The 12,216-nt window shown below is 39.0% G+C and overlaps 1 protein-coding gene across 1 annotated transcript in view; it reads left to right on the top strand.

The window, feature by feature from the left end:
- Window positions 1–5,959: 5,959 nt before the first annotated feature.
- TRAF1 (TNF receptor associated factor 1) overlaps window positions 5,960–12,216 on the top strand; it is a 27,255-nt gene continuing 20,998 nt past the window's right edge. Inside the window, exon 1 of the mRNA XM_026062208.1 lies at window positions 5,960–5,973. The gene's annotated coding sequence lies outside the window, so the exon portion shown is untranslated. The remainder of the gene's footprint in view (window positions 5,974–12,216) is intronic.

The raw sequence follows: 12,216 nt of genomic DNA, 5'->3' as shown, positions 1-12,216 counted from the left end.
TCTGCTATTTCCTCTCTGTTTCAGAGAGGCTCAAATAAATGTCAAGTAATATTTTAAGAACAGGCACCAAAATACATTTTCCTACTGATTGCTAATGGAAAAACAAAAAATGCTGAAAGAATGTTGCCTTTATCAAGCAGCCTTAAAATAGATAAAATCATAATGACAGATACAGTCTTGGAGTTGTATGAAACTGGAACCTTGGCTCCTTTTAGCTTATTCAGAAGTGTCATTTTTTAAATGTAAATTGCACTTTAAAAACTTTAAATGACATAGGAGCACATCTCATTTTCACCTATGACTTCTGAAATTTAAGTCCAATTGATTTTTGGTGAGACAAGCTGCAAAGAGCCTGTATTGCTCCTGAAGACCAATGAACCTAATTTGAAAATTATATATAAAAATGCTGCATTTCAGTATCAAATTGTCAATCACTAATTTAAAAAAAAATTAAAATCTTATTTGTTCTGTCTCTGTTTCTGTCCAGAATCCTCTATCGAGTAAATCATTGAGACCTTTAAAATATTTAAAATATATGTATTTTATACATATATATTTTTACATGTATTTAGATGTGTGTGGTGTGGAGGTGTGTGTATATGTATATATACACCAATGTAGGAAGATTTACCTTCCAAATGTGGCATAGCATGACTTTCATATCAAAACCACATGGGGGAAAGGTACACCCATGTCTTCATCCATTTGACACATGAAAATTACGCTGGCAGATTTCCAGAGGTTCTAGTCAGTAAGACAGGAGAATACGGCTGAACGGCACGGGACTGATTTTAGAATCTACTGCCACGCTAACCTGAGCGACTTGTAGTCAGTGAGTTCTGAGGTGCTCAGCAATTCACAGGACTAAGCGCACAGAAAATGGAAATTCTTGGAAAAATCACTGTGCAGATGACTCATGTATTATGAAATGGAAATTATTTCAAAACACATTCTGTATTTATGTACTTACTGGGGATTCTGGACATCAGAAAGCCCCTTTTATATCTGAGTTGCACATAGTGTTTTTCTATTTCTTGGTTATTTATATACAGGCCTCCAAATGTTCCAGGCTTTGAATCACAGGCTAATAGCTTTAGTAGTTCCAAAGAAGTGCACGTTTGACTGCTACACTTTTGTATTCTGTCCAAGGGCCAGCCTCTGCATATGGGATTACGGGTCTGCTTACATATTAATGCACTTGCCCAGAGAGCTGTATGCTTTAGTCAAAATTTATTCTCACTTCCCTAGAATAGAGATGACTGGCCTTCAGTCTGTCGATTCTGGCAAGAAGCCAAGGACCATGTGTAAACAGGATTTTTCTGAAACTCATTTATTGCCATAATAGCACATTATAGTCAAGCTAGTCTCCAAGCTAGTCTCCAGAGTTGCTTCTACTGATGTGTGCAGATCACCTCTGAATGCAAGGCCCACCGAAGTCAATGAAAAGAGCTTGGCCATTATATTTGTAATCCTTTTTTATATATTTCCCAGATCAGCCTGTGACTAGGAAAATTCACCAGTTGCCATTCTAACTTGATTCTCCCTCAATTCTCCTGACAGATATGTAAGACCTGAATTGGTTGAATTTCTGAACTAACAGCAAATATAAAGGTTAATACTATGTAAGCCTCTTAGTTCTTTTTTATATCTTTTTAAAAGTTTCCACTTATATTTTACTGATTTTTTTAGATAGCTAAGTGTCACAAAATGAACTGATTTGCGTCTTCATTTATTGCAACCAGAAACTCACCTAATTGATCCAACCTAATAAGTGCCTTGAACAGACCAGATTCCACCATATCATGCACAGAGACACATTAAACTCATGCTTTTATGGTCTAGTCATGAAAGTTGCTGTGCTGCATCTAACTACTGTGACTAATTCAGGGAGAGAAGCCAGATGTTCTCCCACTCTCTGGCCTTTGCTTTTCTAGCAGTGCAGAAATGATTTGTGTATATAATCTTTCTGGATATGCCACAAGCTCTAAGTAGCCTTAGCAGACTAGTGCTGTGTCAAAATTTCTTTTGAATTTGGAATATCCTATAGTTTTAGAAGAATAATAATTAACCTGTGGCAGGTTAATGTTCTTGCTTTTTAACACCTCAATATCTTTAAATGACTGTCATTCTTTCTTGGCTGACCTTAAAACATATCATACTGAACACCAGATGAAAGAGAAGATTGCTTATTAGAGACAGTAGGAAGCAATCCAAGCTACCACATCTTCTTTTTTTGTAATGATGGTACACTCAGAGTCTGAAATCATCTGAAAAAGGAAAAACATTCACTTCATCATGCTGAAGTGTTTCTTCAAGGTATTTGGGCAATGTAAAGCCAGGATATCACATGGAAATTATTTTCTATCTTTGTATAACAATGAAAATGTTCAATATAGGCACAGCCTGTCTTCTGAGTCCATGGCTGGGACCCTGCATTGCGTAGAGAAATATAAATTCTAGAATCTAATCCTGAGGAAGATTTCTCACAAGTTCAAAAATCTCTTTTCATAAGCAGTCTCAAACTGTCATTTTCACATCCCTGCCAGTACATTCGTTTATAGTATGGGTGTAGAAATGAGGAGAAGAGATAAGTGAACACAGACTAAGGAAGCTCATTTTTTGGTTTAACTGAATATTATTTTCTTATTTAAAAAATCACTCTTTTTTGAGGGCTGCCAATTTGGTGTTCATCCATCATGAGTTGTCTCATTTGACCCTACCTACAGAGGCTTATTTACAGTCTATGTAAATGTTAATGTTTATGTATGTCTCCTAGCAAAATGTGTTCTTAATCTCCTGCTGAATTCTTACATCAGAACACACTGAAATTTGGCATGGACTTCAGTTATTTTCCAGTAAGAAACCACCTTATAGGAGTTACATATGCTTTCAATTTTTAAGATATTTAATAATGTTTTCACCTCTAATTAGGAGAAATATCTGGTTTTGGCTCTTTCATTCTCCTGGGAACTAAGAGTTTGGTTTTGCCAATTGCTGGGTCATTACAAAATTCCATTCCTTGTGTTAAATTTTGCTTTTCAAGTTCTGAATGAATTTGGAATTTGGCTACATGTTTAAGCAATAACTGATTTCCTGGAAAATACTAAACTAAATTAAACTATAACTGTCATAAAAAGAACATTCAAGTTTAGAGAACAATAGCAGAGAAATCTTAAGTAAAGGTTGCTATATTCAGCCCTCTCTTTTCTATTCCAGTCAATATTACTTTACACACAGGTGATTATTTAAAATAGTTATATTTATCCATGTTCATAGCTAGAAGTGGTGAAATGCAGATTATCCCTGGAGTGCTGTGGTTCAGACTTTATTTCCTTTATTTGTTTGCTTCTCAACAACTAAAATGCCAATTTACTTTGCAAGTTAAGCAAACAAAAAAGCTATTTTGATGCACTTTGAATCAGCTGAGATATTAAACCACAAAAATTGGGGTTTACAATGGAAAATCAATTTTTTCTTAATGACAGCAGCCCCACTGCCACCCATAAAAAGTACTCCAAAAGAAACAGAAAGAGACCAGGAGTCTGGATTTAGTACACTGTAAGCTGGTTTCAAAGAGCCCTGTCATGGGCTTGCGTTGTCTAAATTGGCTTAACAACAGCAACCTCAACAGTGCATTCTTTCCACCGGCTATTATATGTTCTCAGCAGCTTATACTGTGAGGTCGTGGAGCACATCCTCAGCTAATGCAAATCAGTGTTGTTACAATTACTTTACAGGAGCTATACTTTTTATACTTGATATCTAGATGTGTAGATATAATATTTTTCTTACACATTCACAAAAAAACAAATGTGGAAATCTCTTTTAAAAGAGAAAATATTTGTATAAACATCTCACACATCCTCTCACTAAAGGAGATTCACGTGTCACTATGGCAGTTTATACCAGCTGAAATGTAATTTACAATATATAGACATACAAACTAGTACTGGTGACAGACGGGGCATAATCTGCAGCAGAGTCTGAAGACTTGCTCTAACCACGTGCTTTCATGATCTGCCTGTGCCAGAGTCTGATTAGCCAGTTTTCCTTGATTATTTATGAAAAGCAATATGCTATAAAAATGTCATTTTCTTTACCCAAATCAGAAAATTTTCCACAGAAGTCCACTGCAGTGAGGTCTTGGTAGGTCCTAGAGAATATTCAGCCCCAGGCTCTGACAACTAGATTGAAGTAGTTATTAATTTTCACCGTTAGGGTAATTTCAAAAGTTTGGAGTCACCTGTCTTCACAATATTAGAAGGTGCTTTGTCAATTGGGATATATTAGAATGCATGTACTGAGTAACTGTTTTAAATAAAGTTTGTAGCTGCTTTCAGTGTAAGTGGGAGTGACCTCTGCAGATACAGTTATAAAACAGAACTGGAAGTCAAGAGGTCCGTTCTGGCCCTAATCTTCACTAAACTTCCATGACACATCCTTCATGCCATGTTCTCCAACAATGGTTTTGGGGTACCATCTTGGGTGATAATCACAGCTTGAATTTCCAGACTTTACTGTTTCCTACTGGATAAGTGCTTTCAAAGCAATCTATAAAAAGCATTAGCATGTTGAAGTTCAGGCTCTCTGAAGAACTGACTCCAAGGACCTGCTTTTGAAAGGTGCTGAGCATCTACAGTTCTGTTTTAATTTGGGGTACCTGCAAGTTCTTAGCACTTGTTCAAATCAAGTTATGCATGTCTTTTGTTGAGCACCTGAACCTAGACACTGAATATGAGTCTACTTTTGAAGACTGTAGCCTTTTTGATGTTTCTCTTCTTTCATTGTTTTGTGGAAACGTGCCTTGTCAGAGGTAACATTTTATTAATATTTGCAAAGTGCTTTGGGCTCTTTGGATGCTAGTCAATTACTGAAAGTGCTGTTATCACTCGAAGCGTAGTGGGAGGGACAGGAAAGGACACACTGGCAGCTACCATCTTGGGATGATTCTCTTTGAGGGGCCAGGGCGTATACCTTGTACAGGTGTATACTCCCATTGATAAGAGAAGTCTGGAGATGTATTTGCGGCAGAGATTTCAATTTCTGGGATGAATTTCTTTGTACATAGAGACTGAAAAGCCAGAGCATGTTTTCTCTTGCACCAAGCTCTCACACATAGTCGGAGCTATGAATATTTTCATGCTAAAACTTCAAACTCTGAAACTTGCCCAGCTTGTGGTTATGCAAAATTACTCAACCCAGGCTGATGGGGGAATCTTCTTGATGTCCCTGGTGTCATTTGTGGCTTCCTATCAAAGCTAAATAGCTTCACTATTTCACAGTTTCCATATGGTACTGAAGAAGCCTGGCAGGATCAGCTAAGCTTCTGTTTTAGTCAGGAATCTCAAAAATGAGTTAGGATCAAAAAAATCCCATGGAAACTTGAGGGATCAAATTAATCTGTGATGTAATTTAACAGGATTCAGTGGATTTATACCATAAATTATCTTGAGGGAAGGAATCTGAACCCACATGGATTTAAATCAAATTCTTAGAAACCCATGCTATTGTGTGTCACCTAATTCTATTCACTGGCCCCATGTGTGTGGCTGGCAGTGCTGATTTCTGAACCATCTCTGGACTGAACAGCTCTGGAGTGAGTCCCGGCAGAGGGCACTCCAGCCCAGAAACTCACCCCAAGGCCCTGCCTTCCAGTCCTGGCCTTTGAAGCAAAAATTAATGATAAGGGAAAACATTAGATATGATTGTAAATAACCAGATTAAAAATTGCTGAATTTTCTTCCTGCACACATCTTGCCACAAGGAAAATACAACCTTAGCTTGTGAAAACTTGCCACAATTCTGAACTATTGCACTATGAAGCCTATCTTGTGATTTCTTCCAGGATGACGCATTGTTACTGAACCTGAACAGATGGGAGTGTTCATTTCCAAAGCACTTTGTGCCCCATTCACTTGGTTTGGGGTTTCAACATCCAATTTGTGATGCAGATGATCGACATGGAGTTTCAAGGTTTGTTTTCGTGGCTGAATTCCAAGGACGCTGCTGGGAACTTGTATGTGATGATGTGCTTGCAGAGTCCCATCACTGGCAAAGCTGCCAAGATTCTTGGCCTCATGAGAGGACTCTTTCTGTTCCGGAATTTCAACGCTAGGACTGTTTGCCTCTGTATATTCGGAATATAGATATGTCTTTCTCTGTGCCTGCTTTCTCCCACTTCCAACTTTACTCTTTCATTCAGGCTTCACCTATGTTCAAAATATTTTTTCTTTCTCCTTCAGATTCCTCTTTAAAAACATCTTGGTTTGTGAACACTCAGGAGTTTGCTCACTTTAGCATGTTTTGTTGAGGGCTTTGGTTTTGTTTATAGTACCATTTTCCTCTTGTGAAACCTTGGATAATGCTTATAACTTCTGTGTTCCCCAGTCTTCCTGCCCATAAAATACAGGCAGTGGTGCTGTGGAGATTATTCAACCAGGTCTATGAACCTCGCTGAAAAGTCCCGTTGGAAAGATAAGCCTATTATTAAGACCAATGCTATTAGTCACTGCACAATAGCAAAGCGAATTTTGGTCTCAGTGGAAAAGATATGCAAGGTAGTGTATGTGTAGTCAGTCTCTTTCTACTTCTATCAACATCTATCTATGCAACAACATCATCTTCTAAACATTTCTTTTAGGATGAAAGTGCTCTTATCAGTAAAATGGATAATTTCTTGCAGCGTTCTTGGAGATTTACAACAGCCTTCACTCTCCTCTCAATTCTTGTCATTAATGAGAACTAATGATGACATTATTAATGTAATCTGCTATTTTCTTTTTCTCTGCTTCCACTAATCAGTCCCACTCAAATACACTGAGTTTACTGATAATCCTGTAGGTTTCTATAGCAAACTGTACAAGTGAACTGAGTTACCTATAGAATATCCATATTTTGCCATCAGTTTTCTTGCCAAAAGATGTGGAATCTTGTTTTTCCATGTTACATCCAGAACTTTGGAAGAGTGTTTTGGCAGGCTTCCCAATGGGCGTGGCTCACATTCCCAGAGTTCTCTCCAAAGCCGTAAGAATGGAAATGAACAGCTAAGAATTTTCCAGTTTAGATCAGGCTCTGTGTATGTTAAGAGAAACAGCAGCATAACCACAAGTACCAGCATAAGCTGCAACAGAAAGCAGAGCTTAATCTGGCAAACTGTTATAAACTGCCCTGTGTCAGCTTCACGTGTCTGTACCCGGTGTTTGTCTTGATACAGAGACTTAGTGACTGAGACAGGTATACCAAGTAGTATTGCTTGTAGGAAACTACCAAGGCCACCATGACAGAGAGAAACACTTCAGTTTTCTCTAGCCTCTTCTATTTAAGGTGATTCCTTGGCTTGTATTGTAGAAAGTGCTTTAGTGAGTGAAATAAGATAAATGGTATATAGCATCTATTTTATGGGTGGAGTTTCTTCTGGCAAACCTGAGGAGGTGCTCCAGAACATCTRTTCTTTGCAGAAGGAAAAAAAAAAGTCCTAGGAAGCTGAGGATAATATTATGTTATAGAGAATATGATCTGGAAAGATTTTGAGGCAGAGTGGGGATAAAGGAAAAAAATTGATTCCGGATGTCTCTCTGAGGGTACAATCCGACTCTCATGGAAGTTAGTGGGAAACTTTCCATCTCCTGTAATATGATTTGGGTTGGGTCATCAGAATATCACCATAACAAAGCAGAGCTAAAACTGGTAGTAAGCACAGGCAGATACAATAAAAACATTTTAAAAGATTATACTGTAGACAGGAGATTGAATTGTGGCAAAGATGTCAAGTTTGCTGAAGATATTAGTAAATCAAATTTCACAGTTCTTCATGTTTTTATTTGAAAATATTGAACATGAATTGATGAAATCTCACAACAACTCTGCTGTAGCTCCTATTTTGTGGGTAAGTTAAGTCAGAAAACAAGTAATAGACTAGAAATTAAAGAACAACTTAGTATCGGGGTTGCGAACCAAGCAGGAATCTTGACTTGGAGCACTCTGCTCCAATTCCTGGAAATACTGCATCTTATGAGGACTGGATCTTCTTTTATTAACAAGTTTTCCTTTTTGAGTTTTACCAATTTTTCAGGGTTTTCTCAAACACATGCACATTTCAAGATCATTTATACTACCTGAAAATTATCTTCTCATAGGATGAGACATCCCTAGCTCACTCATTTTTTTCTGTCTCTGAAATGAGATTCTCAGCCCTGAAAATACTGTTTGCACTTCAACTAAAATTTTAAAAACACTTAGCATCTGAGCCTAAATTCCATTTTTAAATGTACTAAGCAACCTATGTTTCATCAAAAATCTTAAGCCTTTGGATGTTTTTAAAAAGACAACACTTAAATTAAAAATATTCCATCATAAGATTTGTTTTCTTGGATGTAAAAGTGATCATTCACCTTAAATAGTAACACAGTGCCCTGCAAAGCTAGCATTGGTGGAATGGCTCTACAATAAAGTCAAGCTTCAAATTTTAATCTCTCTCTGAGCCACATCCTGTTTTCGGTTAACTGATCTCATATGGGGGAAATTTACCAGAGGAAATATCTCGAGTTTGGAAAGTACCAAAAACTTATCTTTAGTTTCTTTGTGTAATTCAGCACCTTTTAAGATAGAGGTGTCATATTTTCGAGAACTCTCGAGGCAAAAGAAAAGGAATGAACTAACAACGCAGAAAGGAGACATATAGATTAATAGGATACTGTGTCCCTTCATTCAGAAGCAGAAGCTGACCCATCAGTGTAACACTGACCTTTCCGAGAGAATTAGCTTGTACCTCTTTATATTCCAATAGCTTAAATATGCCAAATCCAGACATATTTTTAAAACTTTTTCAAAAATTGTCACATCCTGGCAGAAACTTTCTGTGCCAGATTTTAACTTGCCACGACTTTTAACAACCCTAATCCTAAAACTCTGAAAGCAGAGGTTTCCAGCCATTAGAACTATTAAGACTGTATCACAGTTTCCACACAGACTTTTAACTTTGGTTAATGTGTGGCCCTGATGACACTGCTCTCAGAGAACAGAGCATCTACAAATAAGTTTACAGCAGACGGAGAAGCAGGGAGGAGGAAGTGGAAATGAAGAGAAATTAGATGTGATTCTGCAAGTATTAGTAGTGCAGGTCTTCCCACTCACTTAGGCGGACCTTGATATTTAAAATGGAAGCCTTAAAAATAGCTTTACTAAAACTGACATCATGCGTTCCTCTTTCACAATTTCATCATCAAGTATCTTATTAACATCCTGGCTTTTAAAAAGGTTACACATACAGGTACCATGGCTGTATACACGAAACAGATAACTGCACGCCCACGTTGCTAAATTAGCAATTTTCTTGTGCTCCAGCAGTATCACTGAACTGCATGTGGTGATTTTAATCTGGAGATATCAAAGGGTTTTACAAAGGGCAGCAGATGTTATTCCCTCTTTACAGAGAGGAAAGTGGAAGCATTTACTAGGGTAGTGGTTTATCCAACAACACTCCAGTGAGAATGGCAGTAAGCCAGATGGATACCCTAAAACTAACCCTTGGCTTCATCTTGCTTATGATGTTTACTTTCTTCTATAATGCCAATTTCCTTTTCATCATCATTTTTAAACTGCTAACGCGTTCAGAAAAAACCTTGCCACTTGTCTAAAGCCAGTCTAATTCAATGGGAAGTAAATAAAGGATTTTCTGACAAAGTGAAGGATCAAATTCTTTTCTTGGAAACAGTCTTGCATCCTGATTCCTGTGGGACTATGGGGTGGAACTGAAAGTAGTATTTGGCCCACAGATGGAATTTTTAATAAAGAGTTAAAGAAGCTGTGAACATAGATATAGAAAACTTTTTGGATCAGCTGCTTGAAAGAATTTGACTCTTATTATTAAAAGTGCCAGCCATGAGAAGATGGTCATTATTTGTCTCCAGGTTCCATGAATGAATTAGCTGGCAGCTCTGAAAAGACATTGTCCATGCAGCAAAGTAAGCTGAAATACATTGTTTTGGACAGTAGAGCTTGAAATGGTAAAGAAAGCCGAGCATCTGTCTGCTTTCCATAAGGAGAACATGTACATTTTTACTATGTTCCGAGTATACTTTTAATACTTCCTGTTATTTTCAGTTAACCACCACAAAGATTGAAAATAAAATTTGTGATCTCAATCACTTTGAACAAACATTTTTCATTCTGTTTTTCTTGTAATATTATGGGTTTACTTAGGCCCTATTCTGCAAACAGTGCCAGGCTTGGTGCTTATATTATTCTCACAGTAATGTATAATTACAAGATTAATTTCTCCTGTGTGCATGTATACCTCCAGTATATCAGCACTATAAAGGATAGACATATATCCTACCCATCAACCTGGCTATATTTTTGAGAATTTTTTTCCTATGTGTATTTGATTTTTAAACCAAACTGCCTTTTTGAAATCTAGAAAATGTTTTGTTTATTCTTGCATTGTTTGACATTGTCCTTTTAAGACAAGAAGGTAGAATTTTAATGGAAAAAAAATTGGGGAAATTTTCATCAAATATATACTATGATGTAATAGGGGAACATGTGAAAAAGAATATTGTTGCTATATCATGCAGACAAATATGCACACAAACAGCCATGTGAGCAGATTTGACGAATATTCTTTGTTTCTTCATGAATGCAGATGAACATAGCTCTTTATAACATAATGTGAGGAGAAAAAAAATCAAGTTCAGGAACTAATTCCAGTATTTCTTCTAGCCATTCAACACAGCACTACAGAATATACTTCACTTCCCTGAATAAGGGCCAGGTCTTCTTCCCAGATGCTTCCCTCTTTCCAGTCTATTCTTTAATATAATTCTAATCTGTTTGGTATTCTATTTGGAAATCTGTAATGCTGTCATGGGTGCAGTCACCCATGCGCCTGTTCTGCATGTGGCTCTATTGTCTGAGCAAACACAATACATGAAGGTATCAGACCTCAGGCGGACACTCATCGATGAATAACCTCCTTGTCGTCTTTCATGCAGCCATTAGGTACCTGGAAGCGAAGACTCTTGTCAATGCAGCAGAGTAACAAGCCAGATGAAGAGCACCACCTCCTCTTTTTATTTTTAATTTTCCACTAGGACTCACTCCAGTGGCATTCCCCAAATTTCTTTCACAAGGACGAATTATTAGATTTATAGCTGAAACATCCTCTCTTCTGGCTGAATCCTAGTAGGACGGTTGGAGCATGGTGTTCCTTAGCGAACTCGCTGTCTAGGGAAAAAGAGAATCTTCTTCTGATAGAGAAACTGTCCTTTGTAGAAATCTCTCTCTTGCTTTACTGTGAGCATCTTAAAGGGACTTACATACATTAGTTAACTCCTCTCCTGTTAACCTGTTGTTGTAAATATTATCTGTGCTTGATAATAATTAGAGACATAGACTTGCTCAAGATATCCTAGTAGGGCTGGGAAGGAAACGCAAGTGTCCCGCTTCCTTACTGTAAGCACCGGATTTTCCCCAAGCATCAGAGATGCCCAGGGCATTTTTCACTACAATCACGCTCCGGGTGCAGAGGAGTTTCTGTCTGACTTACAGGGCCAGGTCGCAGTGTCATACAGCCAGGTCACACATTGAATCATACTTTAACCAGTTTCAGGAACTAACCATGAAAGTAGATTCCCTGTTTCAGCTGTCTTGAAGCGACTTTGTTCCCTTGGGTCTTTCCTTAGCAAATTTTCATTTCCGGTCCCCGCAGGAATATTCCTGCTAGCCTGTTGTAGCATCGCAGAGAAGAGCAGATCCCAGCTCTTGGCTGGATGTCCCTGTTGGCTCGACCCCTTCCCGGGACATGGCTGGGGAAAGGTGTCGCATGCTCTTGCTCCCGGGACCCTCGCGCAGCCTGCCCTGAGGGCTCACTGCTGCGGAGACACGGCTGAGCCCTGCCTGGAGCCCAGAGCTACGCTTTGGCAAGCTCTCAGCGACGGCAAGGCCTAGCTCCCCCGAGTCGCAGGGCGCTTTGCAAAGCCCTGCTGCTGCCCGCCTAACCGAGGCGGCAAACCGAACTCCGGGAACGCTGCTCCGCTGCGGCCCCTTTGCACCCAGGTGAGCAGCCGGCCGCGTCCCGCTCTCCGTGCCGGGGTCACCGCGGATGCCGCTGCGCACGGGCGAGCGGGGCTCTGCGCCGGCTTCCGCGGCGGCCAGCGCATCGCCATCATCATCGCCGGGGCCGCGGCCGCCTCCGCGCCGCCCCCGGGGCCCGGCGCC

Source organism: Apteryx rowi, unplaced genomic scaffold (genome assembly GCF_003343035.1).
Source record: "Apteryx rowi isolate R43461 unplaced genomic scaffold, aptRow1 scaffold_19, whole genome shotgun sequence".
Lineage (NCBI taxonomy): Eukaryota > Metazoa > Chordata > Aves > Apterygiformes > Apterygidae > Apteryx > Apteryx rowi.
This window is presented reverse-complemented; position numbering and strand designations above follow the sequence as displayed.